At 43.4% G+C, this 19,911-nt stretch overlaps 1 protein-coding gene across 4 annotated transcripts in view; it reads left to right on the top strand.

Moving 5' to 3' along the window:
• Positions 1–19,911, top strand: part of SHOC2 (SHOC2 leucine rich repeat scaffold protein) — an 82,378-nt gene that overhangs the window by 1,596 nt on the left and 60,871 nt on the right. The window contains exon 2 of one of the 4 annotated variants that reach the window (XM_054830984.1): positions 8,558–8,820. The gene's annotated coding sequence lies outside the window, so the exon portion shown is untranslated. Of the gene's footprint in view, positions 1–8,557; positions 8,821–11,090; positions 11,287–13,625; positions 13,646–19,911 lie in introns of those variants that run through there. The other 3 variants (XM_054830986.1, XM_054830985.1, XM_054830987.1) reach the window with 3 other exon arrangements.

The following is a 19,911-nucleotide window of genomic DNA, read 5'->3' as shown; positions in this document are numbered from 1 at the left end:
TATTTCCTTTTTCCTCTAAGACAACCTAGAGTAGGAAACCAGCAGTCCCTCAGGTAGCCCGCTTCCACCTCGCTTGAAGTCTTGCCTGCTTGTTGGGTTGGAGGCCAGCAGAGAACCTGCAGAGGGTGAGAGTTGGTCTTGTCCTTCCTGCCTTTTGTGGAGTCAGCCAAAGATAACACTTCGGGTTTGGTCCAGGGCAGCACAGAAGTGGGCCTGTTTCTGTTGTGATTCACATCTTCCCCTTTCAGGTCAGAAGGTTGGCATTGATGAGGGTATAAAATGGACGTGCTCCCTTGGGACATCCTTCTCTACCCTTTGAAGTGCACAGAAGCGTTCCCACTGATTTCAGTGGGAAAAGCTCTTTTGTCTGGTGTGCTACTCCTTGTGTCAATTAGTATTCTGTACTGATTGGAAGGGAAAGGACTAGGGACTGATTTATGAAGACTGTGGATGTTTGTAGACCAGGGCATTTTGAATAGTACATGCAATTTGCTGATCAGTACTTTGGTTGGTTGTTCGACTTTAAAAACTGATCCAGCATCTCAGCTATGGCTATGACTAAAGTTGAATGCAAAAGACAGTCAGTTATGATTGAAAATCTTACACTGTGAAACCAGAAGTTATTTCTGTGGTAATGAACATGGCCTGCAGAGCAACAGAAGGTGAACTGAAAGCAAGACATTGAAATCAAATTGCAGGCTGGGTTTTTTGACAGTGTCCTTCACAGTGCCGATGACCACCTGGAGTCCAGCATTATGTGAGGATTGGCATTTATAGCAACCAGAGCCCATCTCAGTCATGTAGGGAATCACTTTCCAAACGCGGTTTTCCTGCCAACAGGGTTTGTTTGCTTGGTGATAAGAAACAATGGTCAACTCTGTTACTCAAGCGTTTTAGTCACTGAGAAGTGGAATCTGGCATCGTGTGCTAAATCCATTTTCTTAGCTAGTCAAATGCCAGCTTGGCAGCCTGTCTAGAAAGCTGATAGCACTGGGACAGGCGTGATTGTGGAGATTGTTTTTGACAGTCTCTAGTAAGTCTGCTTTAAAGACACCTCTTACCTTTGGGGAAAAAAAACACAGTTACCACCTTCAGAATTGGATGAGAGAGAGGAGAGAGGCACGGGCATTGTCTGCAGCTTAATATTATACTGTTCTAAGTGCCTTAAAAACAGGAATGGGTTTAGCTTTGAGTAAGGCTGGTATTTATTCACTAGGGTGGTGTTAGTCATAACTGAGAGGAGGGGAAAGCATGGCATAGAGGACCTAGTTTCCCTTGTGTTGTTGGAAGAGGAACAACAAGAGAAGATGTGACTTTTCCAATTACAAATGAGGGGCACTATCTTGTCTTCCACTAAAGAAAGTGTAGTTATACTGGGTTTTGCCATTTTCTGCCTCTGGGGTCATGTGCTTGAACATACACTCATTACTCTCATAGGCCTTTCCGATTGCCAGAAATAGCTAGAAAGCTGAAATACTTTGCCAAAACCCTTCAATCTGGGAAAAGCACCATGCTCTTGCAGTGGGACTGTGCTGAGTCAGTGCATCATCTTGGTGCCACTCCATGGGGCTGAACAAGACTGTCCCTGTGCACAGCATAATGATGCCCAGGTCTCAAGTTGTGTCCCCATGGCACTCAGCTTCCTAAAGTCCTGAGACGTGACCTTTGGATAAATCCCGATGTTATTTGTCAAAGTGTGAAGGTGGTATCCACGGAGAGGACAACGCGCTCTAGGTTGCGTATCCTTGTTTTACTGATGTCGCAAACAAGTTATTCTCATACACTGCAGAAAGCCTCATAACCACAAAACCAGCAATAATTTTATAAATGATAAGCTTGTTTTCTTCCTCCTCTTCCCAGATACTCCAAATGCAGCAGACAGCAGAGATGTGCATTGCTGGAATCCAGAGAGTTTTGTAACGTGGCAGCCGCTTCCTGAAAGCCCAGCAGATACAAAACAACATTTACTTTAAATCTTGAGAAACATCTCCTAAGTAGAAGAATAAGCATTGAGGTGAAGCAATGTTGCCAGTCCTATTTGTTTATGAGGCTTGGTTTTTGTCTTTATACATTTTAAATGCTTTTTATTTTCCTTCTGCTTTTTGAGCCTTTCAAGTTCATGTTTTCCATTTTTTTCATATAACAAGAAAGTCTGGAATCAAGTCCTTACTTTAAAAACAAAAATCTGGTTCAGAGTCCTGTATAATCATGTAGCTCCAGACATGGGGTGTTTAAAAATAAAGCCACTTTCATGAGATTTACCCATCTTGAAAGTGATTTTCTGTTCTGAGGTTAAGTAAATACTTTGTTGACAGTTTAAGAAGCTTTTAACAACACCTGATCTGTGTTTGTTTTCCAGGCTGATCTCTCTCTCTTTTCTTCTTTTCTAAAAATCTAGAGCTTGTTTCACCTCTGTATGTGCTGACGAGGTCAGAAATGTAGTGTACCAGCATGACTGTGAGGCGCGTTGAATAATGCATACCGATGCTTTAAAAAATCCACGTGCAGATTTCATGCAATTGTCCCCCTAAGCTGCTGAGTGGTACGTTGGGATACAGAGCCCATCTTCTTCAGAGACAGGAGGAGGAAGGTGGTTTGGGTTTACTGGGTGGGGTAAGGTGGGGAACAGAAAGCCTGGTGTGACTCCCTGAGGAAATCAGGAATGCCTTCAGAGCCTGAAGCTTGATAGCTTGGTGTTTAACCCAGTCCTTGTTTTTGGAAGGGAGTTGACAGATGAGTGATTCTTTCTGAATATACTTATTTTAAATCTGTCGTTGTCTGATGCAGTGGTATCCTCAAGCTGTACGCACAAGGCAAGAAGGAGAGATCATTATTCAGTGCGAAGATTTGTCTTTCGCTGCTACATACGTAAAAGTGCCTGGAAATATATTATCCAAGGGATGCAGAAACAGCTTTTTGACAATCTGCTCTTCCTGTTCTATCTCTAGTAGTAACGTCCGGTAAATGCAGAGACCTGACTGCCTGTCCTACTGCTACGTATAGGCCCTGTTCTGGGCTCCCAAGCCAGATGCTCTAAACTGGCATTTCTAGAAGGTTACTGCTCTACTTGTGTGGTTTGAATCGCTTAAGTCTTTGGCCTTGTGCCTTAAAGTGCCAGCAGAGGCATGCTGTAATTGCCCGTAAATGCACTGTCTGTCAAATTATTGTTTAATTATTCCAGCTTCTCACCGCCACGCACTGCTCAGTGTCTCTCTTGCTATCTTTATTTAATTGAGTGGAAAAAATCTGAGACTTGTGCTTCACTTACGTCACTTTGTATTTACCCAGCATCGCTGGATCCTATTATGAAGTCCCAGCTTTTGTATGCAGAAGTCAGTCTTCTGTATAGAAAAAATAATGTCAATATCTAAAGCATATGTTAGAAAGAGAATCAATATTTTAACACATTGTAAAATCAGGCCATAAATCTTTTAACACAGTCAAATGATTGTATTATTATCCCTTGAAACAGTGCTCCTCCCCCTGAGAAACAAGAGGGGGAAAGAAAACTCTTGAATAACCAAGCCCTTGTCCTCACAATGCAGGACTGTTCTTAGCCCGTCGCTCTGTCTGTGTCACTTCTTTCTTTTCTGTCTACCAACTCTCTTTTTTCTTATGTGTCACGCGCCTTCCTTTTCAAGACGCGTCTTTCCCTAGCCCATCCCTGTTCATTTGTTTCAAAGTATTACTGGGATGTCAGCTCTTTCCTGAGATCAGCTTGTGATGACCAGTTCCACTGCCTACTTGTTACCGTTTCAAACCTCTACACATTCTGCCAGGCTTGCAACCATCCCCTTATTAATGTGTGTTGAAAAATCTTTCAGAGCTCTCTCCTTGTCTGTATGGCCTATAAAAAAACTTGGCAGCACACTGACTGCTTTTCTTTCCTCATGCTCCCTGCGTCTCTGACAAATGAGTGTCATTTTTCTAGTCTTACACTTAGCTTTCAGTCTCTGAATCAGAACACTCTTTTTGTACAACGTGCTGCATGCTAGTTTAAGATCAAGGCTCCTGTGCACTACCATAATAATAATAATAATAATAATAAAAATAAATATCAGGGTTGCTCGCACTGACTCTGCTCTAGTTTTCATGTCTCTGGGCACAAGTTTCATGATGTCCTTCTGGAAGATCATTCTACACCTGAATTGATCTAGTTTTCAGGGGGGTTGGGGGGCTGTTGTTTATTTCCCCCTCCCCCCCAGAATCCTCAACTGAACTTTTCCTTTACAGGTGTGCTCCCTATAACGCCTGGCTCCCTGACTGAGCCAGCATCATTGTTGGGGTTGTTCTTTTCATTTCCTGTAACTGAACTGTAAGATTACTCATTTCATACTTTTTTCTGATTTGTTTTATTTTTCATCCATCTCTTTCCTGCAGGAAAGAGCAATTTAGATAATGATTTCACTGTGGAATTGACTTCAGGCTTTACTGCTATTTGTCACCATTCAGGAAATCCATCCCTGGCTCCAGGAGAACACTCAATCCTTGCTGACAGTCTGGAAGAGGGAGAGAAAATGGATAGCAGAGCTGCAGCTATTAAGACCAACAGGCAAATATTTTATTCCAACTCAATTTTTCCTTTCCAAATTACTTTTAAATAATTTTAAAATATTTTAAATATATTTTTTTCTGTTTGTGAGAATGTGAATGAGGGCTGTTTGTTTGTTTTCCTGGGGACTTTTCTGTTCAGCTGATCTTCATCTTCTCCCACATTTCAGACAGCAGAGTTTGCAGCAGTGACAAGGTGTAATGCCGAGTAAAACTGCTTCTGCCTGTGGCCTTGATTAACCTGCTGGCAATGATACTTGCCTGGGCATGGGGCAGCTGGCTTTTTTACACAGTTCAGTATGGATGTGCTGCCATTCCCAGTCACTTTTAGGACACAGTTGAGTTGTTTACAGTAATCTTAAGAAAAACATGTAATAAAATTGTTCTGCCTCCCTGGGGCCACCACTCCCAGAGACCTTTCCCCTTTCTTGGCTACTGTGGGAGAGGCTTCACACCTTTATCAGCTAAAAGTGATAACAGTACAGAACTGGTTGTCTTCAGGCTCTCTCTTTGAAGGACAGGCTACACTGCTACCCTGTTGTGGCTGTTGAGGACTGGAAGATCAGAGAGGACAATGGGGAAGTGGAAGCCTGCTCCCTCTTTTATGCGGAATGGAGGCAGGATATGCCCTTGTATGAAGTTCAGCAGAGAAAAACTTGGGCTGCTTTCACACTTGCATTCCTACATACCGTGCCATACCAGTCAGCCTTGTACTAATCTTCATGGACCTTTGAAGGCATGAAACGACATGCAGTGTAAATGAAATCCAAGCCACACCATACTAGATTGTTGGTGCCAGCCAGTTTTAGAAGGCTGACACAAAAGCCAAGTGAAACAGGTACAATGGTAGGAGATGTCTTATACCACCGGCAGGCATGCAGATCTATGCAGCATCAGAGTCCAACAGCAATGTGAGGCATGCAAAAAGCTGGTGAATCCACGGCCACTTAGGCTTGAATGCACTTTCCTGGGGAGGAAGTGGCTTTTCCCTTGGAAAGCTCAACTCCCCAGGGTCTGCATGAGGTCAATGGAAAAAGTGATTTCTTCAGAATATGATTCAGAGTGCCTAAGCACAGGCTTATCTTATTGACTACAGAGGAAGCTTAACCTCTGTAGATTCAAACTAAAACTTTTGTGAATAGCCATCCTCTCTTGCCCCTTAGTTGTGGGAGTTATGTTAGTCCTGGACACGGTTAGTCCTTGGTAGGCACACAGTCTACCAAAATTTGGGTGTTGCAGACCCAAGCTAAGAGAAGCTTGTCCACCAGAGCACGGGCTGTCCTGTTAGATCCTGCTTTATCCTTCTGAGTTACCCCAGGATGTCAGAAATGGTTTTGCAAGTACCAGAAGAATGAAACAAAGTCAAGAAAGGTTGGTTTCTTTAGGGATGGCCTGACTGGAGCTGGAATAATCAGCATCTGTTTCAGTTTAACTGAGTTTTTCATTCCAGCCTTTCTCCCCTTTCAAAGTACAGACAACTGAAGCCTTTAATTTGCCCTGTCTTTCACTGTAGAGAAAAGTAGGAGTTTCTAACAGCTGATACTATCCTGTCTAGAATATCTACACTAAAAACATACAGTTTATTGTCTGTTGTGAATGAAAAAGCTCTTGCTCGTTTCTGTTGTTTGTAGTGTTGACTTTGAAAGATAAATTGTTTGAACTGGTTTGACTCTCTGTTTGTATAACTGAAGATTAGCTTACTCCGTAGCCTGCCAGATTTTCAGTTTTCCCTTGCATTAAAGTGAAGAACTGCTGGCCCTGGGGCAGTTAGGACATAGCACATACTTGAAAAAGTTTATGTGCATACAAATAAGTAAGAGAAAATAATTTCATGCACAGCATTCTGGATGTGCTGTTTCAGCACTGTCATGTCCTGCCTTACCAGCTGGAAGAGCTCCTCTAAGACCTAGGAATTCTGTTCCAAAAATTGGTAACAGCCTGACAGACATAGATGGATGCCTAATGATTGAAAGTTGAAGCTGGCAGGACCAGAATTATTTTTTACATGATAGTTTTACAACCCTAAATCATGCTACTTGGTTTTGAGAACATAGGTACTTTAATCAAACGCTGTCCTTTTATCATACATTTGCTTTGTAGAACCAATTGGAGGAAAAAGCAAAAATAATTTCTTGTGACTCAAGTAAGGAGGCCTGACTCTGAACACATAAAAGGAACAGACATTAAAAATAGCAACATCTTACTGTACTGTAGTCCTTCAACAGAGAACCACATTTTGAGGTTCCCCTTCTTTGCATCCTTCTTTGTATTGCAACAGCATCTCGCACCGAGCAGAAACTTTCGCTCTGGTGGGGCAGTCTCTGTTTTCAATGATGTGATGGATCTTCTTGTCAGCTACTCATAATAAAGGCAGTGGAGCCAAGGTGACATTCAAGGGGAAGACAGAAAAGCAATGGCAAAGGCATACACTATTTTTGTGATCAGTATGGTGCTCACAAAATGAAATAGGCTTTGTCATGCCATCAGCCTTCAAAGCATGCTTCTCTTCCTCAGAACAACTAAGCCTATTGCAACCCTTGGCTAAGAGAGTGAAGCCAAACTTCTGGTAAACCGCTGATTCAAGAGAAGGGAAAAGAATAGGACAGGCAGGAAGGTCTGGGTAGACTGAGGTGTAGATGAGAGGAAGATAAAACCTAGGACGGGGAATTTGGAGGTTTGAGATGTGATAGAGGGAGATTTGAGATTCACAAAGTAAGTGAAACTGGGAGTTAGAGGAGTTTTATGCTGAGACCGGCTGGCAAGGAACTGGCAGCAGGAGAGGGACAGAAGACAGCAGAATTCAGTTTGCTAGTACAAGGAGATGAGTACAAAGAGACAGGAATGTCAGGGGGACAGGCAGTGAGAAGAAGAACCAGTCAAGAGACTGAACTAGGACCTGGCTCGGGGAATCAAAGTTGGAGGCCCTGTTGGATGTTAAGAAAGGAGAGACAGCCTGGGGAAGGAACAGGTGCTCCTTGCTTGAAAGTGGAGGTCAGGCACAGGCAGAGGGGAAGGGAAAGGAGTACCACGGGAGAGCTGCAGGAGGCAGCCCCACGCAGGGCAGAGCAGGGGGGCAGGCGGGTGGAAAGGGGCACAGCGGGATGTGCTCGCTGGAACATCCTGACTCCCAGAGCTGGAAGTGGAACAGAGCTTCCCTGAGGCTGGCCTTCATGTTGGCTCAGCCAGCAAAGAATTTGCCTCTTGTGCTGTCTGCCCCAGCCTGCAGTACAGAAATGACTAGAATTGAGTGTCCTTGGATGAGGCGGCGGCAGCTGCCTGCCTGAGGGAGGAGAGTGAGCTTTCTTGTAGTTAGATGACAAAAATTTTACAGTTGGGAGGAGGTAGTGAAAAGGCCACATGACCAAGAGAGAAAGGGCCAATTCATTAGTCTGGCAGCCACTAAATTAAGAAAAGGCAAGTGGGGCTATTATATCAGAGGTATCTGAATTCAGTCAAAGATGATTCTGAAGTTGCTGGATTGATCTTGTGGTCAGCTTAAGCAAGCTTAACTAATTAATTAATTGCTTTATTTTAGTTCATTGTGTAAGAGGTAGCTCCTAATAAATCACATTGCTTTGTAGAAACATGCTTGAAACAACTGTGTAAATACTGAATAGCCTTAGGAATGGTCTTATGAATCCACTGAATAATCCAAATTCCAACACTCATCCCCCCTCTACTGCTGGTCTAGATGGAGGGTAACAGTCTGCTGTTGCTATCTGTTTCTCTTTGAGTAAAAGGGGCAGAGGTGTGTGTTGGGCATACAAAGGTACCAGCACCACTGATGACCCATGGAGGTGCAGTGGTCCTGGACTGACAGTTGCCCTTTTCAGGAACACAGGAGATGCTACAGGTGTTAAAGGAACATTATGAAGATTGCAAAGCCAAGTGTTTAAATGTTAGGCAATGTCCAAATGAAATTGCCAGTGAAACCTTAATTCAGAACCTGTACACATGTAGGTTATGAAATGGTCATTAATTATATTTCCCTTCCTGTTCATTTCAGCATGAATGGCAGTAATTCAAGATCGTCGCACAGTTCTACGGGTTTTCTGGGGCAACGGAGACTGATGAACCTCTGACTGTCTGTGGGTCTATCTTAAGGAGAGGTACAACAAGGTTCAAAATATGGGCCTGTCGGTGTAGCTTCCTGATGTGGAGGCCCTGAACTAATACTCCTAAGGATTGTGACTCTCATACCCACCTTCTACTGGGCTAGGTCTGTGTCGATGAAGACTTGGGGACAAACAGTGCTGATGGAGGCTGAGAGTAGGTTGGAGCTGAGCTCTCCATCCTCTGGTAGGAGGGTATACAATTAACTACATTTGTGCAGATTAAAACCAAATCTTGTCTGTATGAATTCTGCCTTTGCAAAAATGTCTGTTAGTTGTGATTGTTGGCACAAGTATTACTGTAGTATCACTCTAATCTCATAGGACATATTTAAGGAATTGCAGCAGAAGGGTGGAGTTATCAGTGCAAATTTCTTGGCGGATTCCTTGTCTAGTGACAATTGTCCTGCTCTGGTTTCTATCAGCTTTCCAATGTTATGTTCCATCATGAAAAGAGCAAAGCATTTTTTTTAGTATAAAGTAACATTTTTTTTAGATTTCAAATCATATTTTTGAATGCAAAATGAGTAGTATCAGAAGTAAAATCTCTAACAGACCAGAGTACATGTGGCATGTATCCTTTGTACATACTTCTTCAATGCTAAAACAACTGGGCAGTGGCACTTTGCACACAAAGAGCCTGAGAAATGTAAAGGTACAGTATGCAGTCAACAAAACGTTCAGATCCTCCCTATGTGTGGTGAATACATGCTATGGTCTTTAATACAGAAGATGTAGTTATATGTAGACATCTGTGTGTGTTCAAATAAGAAAAAATTCTTTCAGACTCCAAGCTTTTCAAGGCAAAATGTATTTCCATGTCTTGCAGGGGATCGGTGCACTGTCCGAACTGAACGTTTTACTGAGTAATAACAACAAATAAACATCAAGTCATTGTAAGAAATATTGTCACTAGGAAATTTCACCTGGTTTCTGCCCTGTGAGCCATTATGCTGAAAAGCCAACTCTGCTTTTAACGCTGTCCAGCATTTATTAGTAAAAAAGTGCGTAGCCACATTGAACTGTCTGGTTTGCCACAGAATCACACAAAGGAAACCAGCAGAACCCAGATAATCCAATATGAATAGTCTTGTTTCACTGAAACTAGCCTCCATGATTGTCAAAAGTTGTTAAAAAAAAAAAATTATGGAAACACCAGATACTTAGATCTAACTGATGTAGGAAATGGCTCCCAAATTTACTCATGGTTTTGACTCTGCTAAGGTGGCTACTGTTCCTTTCGAATGTGAGCCAGTGCGACCAGTCCAGATCAGCAACTACTGAGATCAAATAGTAGACTCCCACTAGCTTTAATGTGTTTTAGAAAGTTGAGCTACTACTGCAGTGCAGCATCCATCTAGGCTTGAAAGGGAAACTGATTGCAACCGCCTGAGAATTTAGCATTAAAAAGAAGCTAAACCTTTCTCAGCAAAATACCAAAAAAATCTGTTATAACAAGCTGTGAAAGAACTTGCTTTTAAATTCCATCCGAAATCAAATGCTGACTGATCACAGGTGCTCTGTCACGCTTCCGTGCATTTGTCTACGCAGAGGTACGGTTGCCACCTTCTGAATGGCTACTGCCATTTCTTGTGGCTCCCACTTATTCCTTGCAAGGGCAGCTTGATCGTGCTTAGCTTGTGATCTCTCCTACAGAAAGAGTAGTCAGCACATCGGTGCGAGGTTATAGTAGGTGCCAAATGGGGGTGGTCCCGATTTTGTAGAAGAAAGAAACATGGAAACATCACAGTCTCCTGGTCCATCTCTTCCGTAATGTCTCAGTAGCTAAAGGTGACCCACAGCAAAAGTGGGGTAGCTGTGCCACGCACGCACAGCAGCGAGAAGAGCTACTTCGTACGAACTCATTATGCTAGAATTTCTGACCCTGTCTGTCCCGGGGAGCAAACTTTCCAGTTAAACAGTTGGACTGGTGGGAAAATAGTTCCTATTTCTTGTAACACTGTAATGAGCTGCAGTCAGTAATCCACGGAGCGATGGGCCGTCCTCCTCACTCAAGGAAGTCTTGACAGAAGTTTCTCCCCGGTGTCGCAGCGGTGACGCAACGGAAGGTTTCACCGGGATGCGCGGCCACGGGTGCCCCGGTGTGTGGCAGCGCAGGGCCGGTTACCTGTTCAGGCTGCCCGACAGCCGCAGCGGTGGGCGCTGAGGGGCGGCGGCGGGGCGGCCCGGGCCGCGGCCAGGCCCCGCGGGGCTTACGGGACCCCAAGACAAGCGGCAGAGACAGCGGCGAGCCCTGGGCGCGCCTTGCTACCGCTCCCGCCCCGGGAAGCCGATGCAGACGGCGGGAGGCCGGCGTGCATCCCGCACCGCCGGTGCAGAGCCCGTACAGCCACCCCACTCCGTCCCCCCCCCGCCACCGCCGCCGCCTCGCCGTCGCCAGGGGCAACCGGGCCACTTCCGCCCGCCGCCAAGATGGCGGCGGCGCCGTAACCTGGAAGCGGTCGGTCGCCCCGCGCCTCAGCGCGCCCGCCCCCGTGGTGCCGCGGGAGGTCTGTGGGCGGGGAGTCCCGTGACGGCTCGGTGCGCAGAGACGGTGGCCGGCAGGGGCGGGCGGGGAGGGGGGGGGGCGAGCAGCGCCTCGGGAGGATGGCGGAGCCGCACGGTACGGGGCGGCCGGGCTCGGGGCCGCGGCGGGCCGGGGGGCGTCGGCGGGGTTCGCCGCCGCCGGGGGCGTCGGGGCGCGCTGAGGCGGCGGCTGACAGCGGGCGGGGTGGGCCTGGCGGCGGCCGGGGGCGGCAACGATGGCGGGGGAGGCGGGAGGCCGCGGGCACAAAGGCGGGGAGGGCCTGGGCGGCAGGTAACCGCGCGGGGGGCGCGCCCCGTACCGCCCCAGCGCGGGGGGTCGGCGGCGGGAGGCGGTGGGGCAGCCCGCCCGGGCTCCGCGCACCGGCACCCGGCGAGTGAGTGTGTGTGTGTGTGTGTGTGTGTGTGTGTGTGCGTGCGTGCGTGCGTGTGTGTGTGTGTGTGTGTGCGTGCCCCGGCGGGGGGCAGCCCCGCCCGGCAGCCGCGGGGCCCGGGGCAGGTGGGGCCGGCCGGGCCGGGGGCCGCCCGCTGCGAGCGGCGGGGCGGGGGTGGCCGATCGCCCCGCTGGGCTCGGCGGCAGGGTTGCCCCGCTCCTCCGTGCTGCCGGGCGATGGCATCGAGCAGCCACTGCCACAACAACAACAACAACAAAAAAGAAAGAAAGGAGGAAGCTCCGTTTTACAGCCTCACCTCTCCTCCTTCCCTCCAGCTCCCGGTACCGAGAGCTGGCGAAGAGAAATTTAAGACACTTCGCGTGTGTGTAGTGGCTCTGAAGCTCAGGGTAATGATTACCGGCGTTCAGGGTAATGATTACATCTGCCCCGGTCTGTGTGAGTGCTGTCCCCCACCCTCCCTCTCGTATAGGCGTGAGGCTCTTTTCCTGTTTCACCCCACGTATTTATTGTGCCAGTTCTGATGGAGCAGGAGAGGCAGAATCTCCTTTCAAAAGTCGTCGCCTTCCTGTCTAGCCCGGTGGTTTTCCCGGTGTTTAAAACGGAGAGGTGTCGGAGAGAAAGCGGTGTGACAGCTTCCCGCGTGTATTTGTGGCGGTAGAAAGTGTTTTCTGCGAGTTGCACGTATCTTTCTCTAGGAAACGGTTAAAAAACTGTAGTAACCTCCCAACACCTCCTAAGGTGTGTTGACTAAAATTGCGACTGGGCGTGAGCTACACAGAAATTCAGCACAACTCAAGTTCAGTGAAACTGTGTTGCTGCTTGACCTTACCGGCTTGTTTAAGAGCAGGTATGGACATGGACTAGAAAGTCACAATGTGTGAGAAAACAATTGCAAAGTACTGAAATAGTACTAGTAATTTTTAACTCATGTATTTGAGATGGGATTATGGAGGCATATGTTTTATTCAGTTCTGCACGTGTGCAGACACTTTCAAGGCAGGATATTCATCATCAAGGAGTTGTAATTGTCTGTATTGTCATTGCTGCAGTACTTGGTCTGGATTTTTCTGACTATCAAAATAGAAATTAAGATGGTTTTAGTAATTACCTTCAGGGTCCTGATTTTCCACTGTTTCTTGTTTGCATGTTTGACTTCCTATTTATTGTTTCTTCTTTTTACCTTCTATACTGTGTTGTTTTAAATCACTAGTCATTATTGGATGCTTCTATTTATAAAATCAAGGGCTTAAAGGAGGTGGTGGTCAAATTAAGTCACAGTTATTTACAGCCATATTTCAGGCATATGTTGTATGGTGATCTTGATATAATCCTAGCCTGGTTTTGGGAAAGATTTACTGTATCCTATAAATTTGTTATTACACTGTTATGCATACATTTTAATTTTAGCAACATTCTTATCCTCTTAATTCCTGTTGAATGATTTGAGTTTGACTATTTTGGTTTTCTATGTAATTATTCTTTGCTCTGGATGAGTAAAATGGGAGATTATTTTAGTACTTTGAAGCTGGATTCCTTTTAATTTAGGCTAATGTTTGTCAGCCAGCAGGATTTCTGTACATCAGGCAAAACTAATTTTATATATAATCTTGTAATACAGAAAGATGATTCCAGACAAAGCACTCCCTGTGTCCACAGCTTTCCTTTGAGGAATACCAAGGAATCCTCAAAGAGGATGCTGTCTTCTGCCACATCCCTCTATTCTGCTCTTTCTAGAAATATTAAACAATCCCCAACATTTTTTCTTAGGGGTGATGGCAAGGCTAGGGTTGATGAGCAGTGCTGATTGCGAATAGCTGCTGTTCCCAGTCTAGTTTTTCCTTTCCAGCGTGACATATCTGTAAGGCAGGAGGTGCTGGGAGGGGCGTTCCTTTGTTATGTTGACACTTAAATCGCACTGACGGGTGTATTCTCTTCCAGGATTTTGTGTGATTGAAGGGATTCCCTTAGACAACGTGTATTTTTTCCAGCTGTCTTCCTGCACGCTTAGCCTATGTAGAGAAATTAGGCGCTCCGAAGATCGCTGTGCGTTTGCCTTTTAGGAAACCCTGGGATTGATTGTTACTTGGCTGTGGCTTTCTAGAAAAGAGTGTTTCTGCTGAAGCGGGGTGTGTGTTGGTGGTCCTGGCTTGTCACCGCACGAGCTGGCTGCTGCCGACCTGTATACAGCACCCATGAAATAGGTGGATGTATGTGCTTGCATGTGTGCATGCTGCTCGTGCATGTTAATTGAATTAAGCCTATAAAAGCATCTTCTGCTTGTTATGAAGGAGAAGGATCACAATCTGCGATCTTTGCCTGGGTGCAGGGTAGCTCCCGGCCCGCAGCAGGTGATGTGTACCCACATCCAGCCCGCCGTACCCTCTCGCTCCGCTCCTCTAGTGGCATTTCCCACCCAAAATGGTTTGAGGCTCGTTGCTTTTTACTTTATTTTTTTTCATGCGGCCTCTTTGTGGGTGCTCTTTTAATTGAAGTGTGGCTTGCTTTCCTGTCTGTCGTTGTAATACCTTGTATTTATTTATACTGCATGCAACTGCATCTCAAAGGAGATATTTCTGTCTGTGTGTGTGAGAGAGGGCTGGTGAAGATAGTGAAGTAGTGAAGATTAAGCAGCCAGTTGTAACTAGATTGTAGAGATAAAAAGAACCCTTGTTTACATTAAAATTGTACCGGCTGACATAGTCTAGTCTGTTTGATACAGTAGTCTTGCTATGTTACAAAACATACCGGGATAAAATGTAACATGTTGTATAATAATCAGGTAATGTTTGCGGTGTTGGCCGTTGACCTGAATTTGCTTGTTTTTTACTGCATTGCTTGGGCTTGACTGTGTTGTGAAATGCACATAACATACTATTAAATCTGGACATTCTCCGACACCAAATTTAGTTCAATAAAGGCATTTTCAGTACAGCAAAACAACGATCTCTGGATAAAAAGGGAATTTTAATTACTAAGATTTTTTCTGTCATTAACCTCTAGGTAATGGTGGTATTTTGACCAGAAATTATGCAATGTTTATAATTTCTTTTTAAAAAAAGTAATTTTATACCACATAGTTAATTTTAGACTGGTTTAAGATCGTTGCAGTTTAAGTAGTACTTTATCTGTATTGCTCTACAAGAGAAATCCATAGGAGAACAGAGCCTATCCTCTAACTGTAGACATGCTGATTAGCGTGAGAATATGTTAAGAGGCTGTGAATTGGTGTAGATAAATACTAGGGTGCGTGGTCAGAGAACTCCTTAAAACAATCTGGCATGCCTATGTACTTGTTTCCTTTAGCGTTGTTTTACTGTAAAGGTGGACATGTTAAAAAAAAAAAAAAAAAGGAAAGACTTGAACATATTTGTTTGCTTTTTGGTTTTGCCACAAAAGTGTAGTCTGTATTCTCAGAGTGGATGTACATTAGATGTTAATTTGCACACCTGCCTTCCTTTTGGTTACAAAATATGCTGGAGAGTATTTTTTGCCACAGGAAAGTATACAGCTATTTCCTTATTTTTATTTTTCATTTTTTTAGCATAGTTGAAAGTTTGCTACTTGTCTGTTAGTGGTGTTGAGGTTTTGCAGAGAGGAGCAGCCCCGGGGAGGTGAGCTGTGCCTCAGCCCGGTTGTTCATCTTGAGAAACGTGCGACTGGTCCTCACGGTAAATTGTTTGTAGCTTGCTCTTACCTTCACCGTGCTAATCCTCTATGGGCTTCTGTGCCTTAAAATGCTTCATATTCTACGTATGAGCAAGATGTATGGAGTGATCCAGCAGACAGTATTTCCAATGGAGCCCTCACGATCCCATAGATATTGTATCCGGTTCAGTGGACCTGCCTACCCTGTGGTCGGAGGCTTTTTGTTATGCATGCATCCTAATTGTTCTTTCTGTTGGCATTGTACATAGACTGAAGGGGCTGTGCAGCAATGCAAATAGCCTTTCTAATACCTTATGCATTTGCATTATAATGGCTGCATAAATATTACAGCACATTTCAGTTCACTCTCACTGCTTTGACTGCTGGGGTTTAAAATAGGTTCTTTCTCTAGCGCAGATCTTGTTTGTGGTTGGTATTGCTTTGGAGTGGGGTTCTGAAGCACATCTTTATTAAATAGTGAAGCCTGTTTGTGATGAGGTGCAATTTTAACTTATCCATGTTCTAGTCTCCCACTCCTTTCAGCCCACAGGTTGATACAGGCACTTGGAGGAAAAAAAAAATTAAAGCTTAAGCAGTTTTTCACCAACTATTTCTAAACTCACTATATTTGGGGTTGCAAAACATGTTTGCTTGAGGCTTGGTTTTGCATTTATTTCCAGAAATCCTATAGATGTCTGTGGGAATATTTTATGCATAAGGAGTGTGAAATATTGTGCCACCATTGTTTTGGTGCTGAAACATTTGGTGACTTTTGACTAGCTTTACCAGAAGCACCTCGAATTTCCTTTGAAAGTGTCAATACAGTGATGTGACTGAAAGCAGACACTTTTTGGGAACTGGTGGCAGATTGCCATCACCTATCTGTCAAAAGTTTGCTTTACAAAGTTGTTAAACAGAACAGCAATTAGTATCACTTACTTAACTCTCAGGGATTAGTAGATGTGTAGAGACTTTTTAAAATCATCATAGAATACCATCTTTTAAAGGTTTGAATTAATTTCTTGTAGCTACAGCCTTGTTAGGTACTGTGTCAAATTTCGGGAAGGGTAATATATTAAATTATTATTTATATTTTTTGGCTAATCAATGGTAATGGTAGGGTTCACTCTGTCTTACATGGTTTAGTTTGTGAAAACTGCAGCAAGAAAGGTATGTTTAAATCAAATGTTCATTTTTGTTTTATATATCTGATGTTAGCAGCCTGTCACTCTTTCACTTGTTTGCACATATTAAAACAGCAGTAGTTTTTCAGGTTAATGATATGAAGGACCCTGTTCTTGGAACTAAAGTTATGAAAACAGTTTTCTGAAAGTGTAAGTGATAGTATTGCAAGAAACCATAAATTTACTTAGAACTTCTAGATGAAGATTCACTTATATATGTATTCTGCATAGTGCTGCAAACAACATACATATTACTGTAATACAGTATTTTTAACACCCATCCTGTCAAAAACTTGTGTCTACTAGAAGTTTAGAGTAAGTATTTCTAGTGATGGGCATAAAAATACAAGGTTAAATAATGTTAAGTGAAGAATAAAAATAATCTTGAAACCTTGACACCTGAGAACCTTAAGCTGTAGTATATTTATACTTCATGTGTACTTGGATTTTAATTATCCACTAGATATTACAGATAACGTTGGTTTAGTACCTCAAAGAATATGGCAAAACCACTTTAGGATTTGCTATTGTATTTAGACCTATGTTTTCGGTGTTTCCATCTTAATAGGAATTAGTATTAAATCAGAAACCGAAGAGGTGTTTCACGACAGCCTGAATGGTCAGAACGATCCATTGGTCTGGCATGTTGTGTTGACTGGGAAGAAAAATAAACATATTTATTACTTTTATGAAGAAATACCTGACTGGCAGCCAAAAAGACCAGGGCCTGATACTTATTTGTAGCCGAGGTGCAGCAATGATCGTGGGGAGCCAGACTTCTCTCTTTCCCTTTCCTTTTCTCTCGCCTGTGTCCCAGTCATCTAAATCTTGGCAAGTAGGGGATTTTGCTCTCTCTTTGGGCTGAGGCTTCTCTCCTGTGACTGACAGTAGTGGTAACCTGTGTCATTGTAGCACGTGAACTATCCAGTCTTCTGTATAATAAGATTTCTCACTGTTGTATTTTTTTGATGCTGAAAGTTGGGTTATAATCTGTTTTGTAATACACAGAATTAATCGTATTTATTGATAGTTGTCCTGGGAGGAAATACTCATGTTGTGTCACAATACTTAAAGCAAAAAACCCTCTTTTTTACTGTTTTAACTATTGCATAGATTTTTTTTTTTTAAACAAAAGAAAGCAATTCAGTATGTCACTGTAACTTAAAGCTTGTGTAGCACAGCAGTGAAGGTCCTAGTAAATGTGTAGATAATTGGCTAAAGCTGTACATACAGTGCAACTGCAGGTGCTGAGTAAAGTGCTTTGTGCTGTGGAAGGGATTAGGTTCTTAGCTTCAGTCTTATTTTTCCTTCATGTTATACCTAATCCAGCAAAATACTGGAGTTTATTCCATCCTCATTAAAAAAGAAATATAATTAAAAAAACCACCTATAATCTCTCTTAGTGCTTCCCCCCCCCAACTCAACAAAAAAAAACCAAACCAAAACAAACCCCAAAACCCAACCCAAATCAACGCTCAGCTGTCCAGGGCAAGGAAATAATTGAGTAATCCTTATTCTCTACATTAGATGATCTGTTGTATTTCTGAAGTTGTGATGGTAGAGTTTTTTGTGCTCTTTTATATTCCCCTTCCCCCTCCTCCTTGAGGCAGGCACTGCAGAAAAGCAGAACTGTGCATTTCTTTTTAATTCTAAGGGATAACCGCACAGAGAGGAGTCGTCTTCAGATTTCTGTAAATGCCAAGTCCTGTTTAGAAGCATTTAGTTACATGGTGTCACTATGTGTAGCAAAGAGAAAATGACTTCACTAGCAAACTATATGGCTTCTGAAGGCATCAGGTGGCTTAATATGTAAACAAAAGTCCACAGCAGTCAAAAATAGATCTTTATAAAAAGAAATAGTGCAAAAAAAAGTGACCTCCTAAACAAGGAAGTGAAGGGCTACCAGAGAATCCATCTATGTAGTCCTGCAAAATGCTGATCATAGCAGAATACGAAGGACTTATAATGAAAACCCATTTTGCTGTTGCTTCTGATGTAGCACTTAGAGTACATGACTTATTTTAAAATGTTTCTTGTAGAGAAATGATTGTACAATCAAAGGGTTTAAAGCCAAGAAAAATCCTATAAAATATGCATAATTTGGAGTGATTTGCACAATTTTCTTATTGAAGGGATGGATGGGTTAAATGAAGCCTCAGTTCAAATGTTCTGGTTAGCATACTAGATCTGTGACAATTACTTTTCTAATAGATTTTAAAATCTAATGACTATTGTATAGTACTTGTAAAGCCTAAAACATTTCTTATTAAAGACAATTTTATAATACTGGCAGTTATATGAGTTATATTGAATTTAAGATTTTTAGATTATTTCTTTTCATGAAAAGGGAAATTTATGTTGGCAAATAACATGAATTAAGGTACCTGGGAACTTGTATTTGTGCAGCAAATTTTGTTCTGATAAGCCCCTCTGTCTCTTTTGAACTCCTGGACAGTGTGCAGATGACGGCAGATTTCAGGCTATCGTACTTATTTTTCATAATGGGCTACATATTTGCTTTTTGGAATATTCAAACAATTGTTTGGCAGCTTTCTTGATAGCATATTGTGTGTGGCAGGCCTAGTTAGGAAGGAAACAAAAGTTTAAACATTATAGCCATGAGTTGTAATTTACATAATAAATACAGCAACCTGGATTTCCCCCCCACCCCGTGACTTCATCCATAAATATATTTTCTGTGTGTTAGGTCATCATGAGGCACGTTTTTACAGTAGTAATTTCTCTTCTCTCTTCCCCGTAAGAAGTCTTCGGAGAAATGTTGGTAGTTATTTCTTGCATTTAAACTGCATACTGACTTGTCTTGTAAAACCGGCTCTTTGCAATCCAGCTCTTTTGAGAAGCCCTAAGTCGTACCCAAACACATATCGAGGTTTCAGTTGCATGCTCTCACTGTAGTATCATGTTTTCTTCTTCTAAACTGAGATGCTGTTTATTGAACCAATTAGCTGTTGGGTGCAAGCCAGAACTTTCTCCCGAAATGAGAATTAATGAATAAACAAATTAACACTGGAAAGATTTTTATTCTCAATGGGCAGCGACAGTTAATGTGTGACAAGGACGCGGTTCGTATCCTGCAACCTCGGTGCCCGTGTGTGTCTGTCTGTGCTTGGTCCTGCTGAAATCAGTGGGGTAAACTTTTGAGTATGGATCACACGTCCGCATCGTATATTTGATGGTATGTCTGTCTTGGAATGTTTTTGAAACCATTCCAGCTCTTCTGTAGCCAGCAGATGGGATGCATACGCCTTCATTAACAAGCAGTTAACTCCGCTGGTACGACTAAATTTTCATCACTCTCCGGGTCTCTGACTTGGCTCTTTCTGCATTCCAGCTCCCACTGTTTGTTCTGCTCTCTCTAAGAAGAAATCGGCACTAGCATTACATGCTCCTGCCCTCCTGTGGTAATGAAAACCTAAATGTTTTTCTCAAAATCAGGTTGTGTAAAAATAAAAGAGAAAG

Source organism: Grus americana, chromosome 7 (genome assembly GCF_028858705.1).
Source record: "Grus americana isolate bGruAme1 chromosome 7, bGruAme1.mat, whole genome shotgun sequence".
Classification (NCBI taxonomy): Eukaryota; Metazoa; Chordata; class Aves; order Gruiformes; family Gruidae; genus Grus; species Grus americana.
The sequence above is the reverse complement of the archived record's forward strand: the minus strand, read 5'-3'. Positions and strand labels throughout refer to the sequence as shown.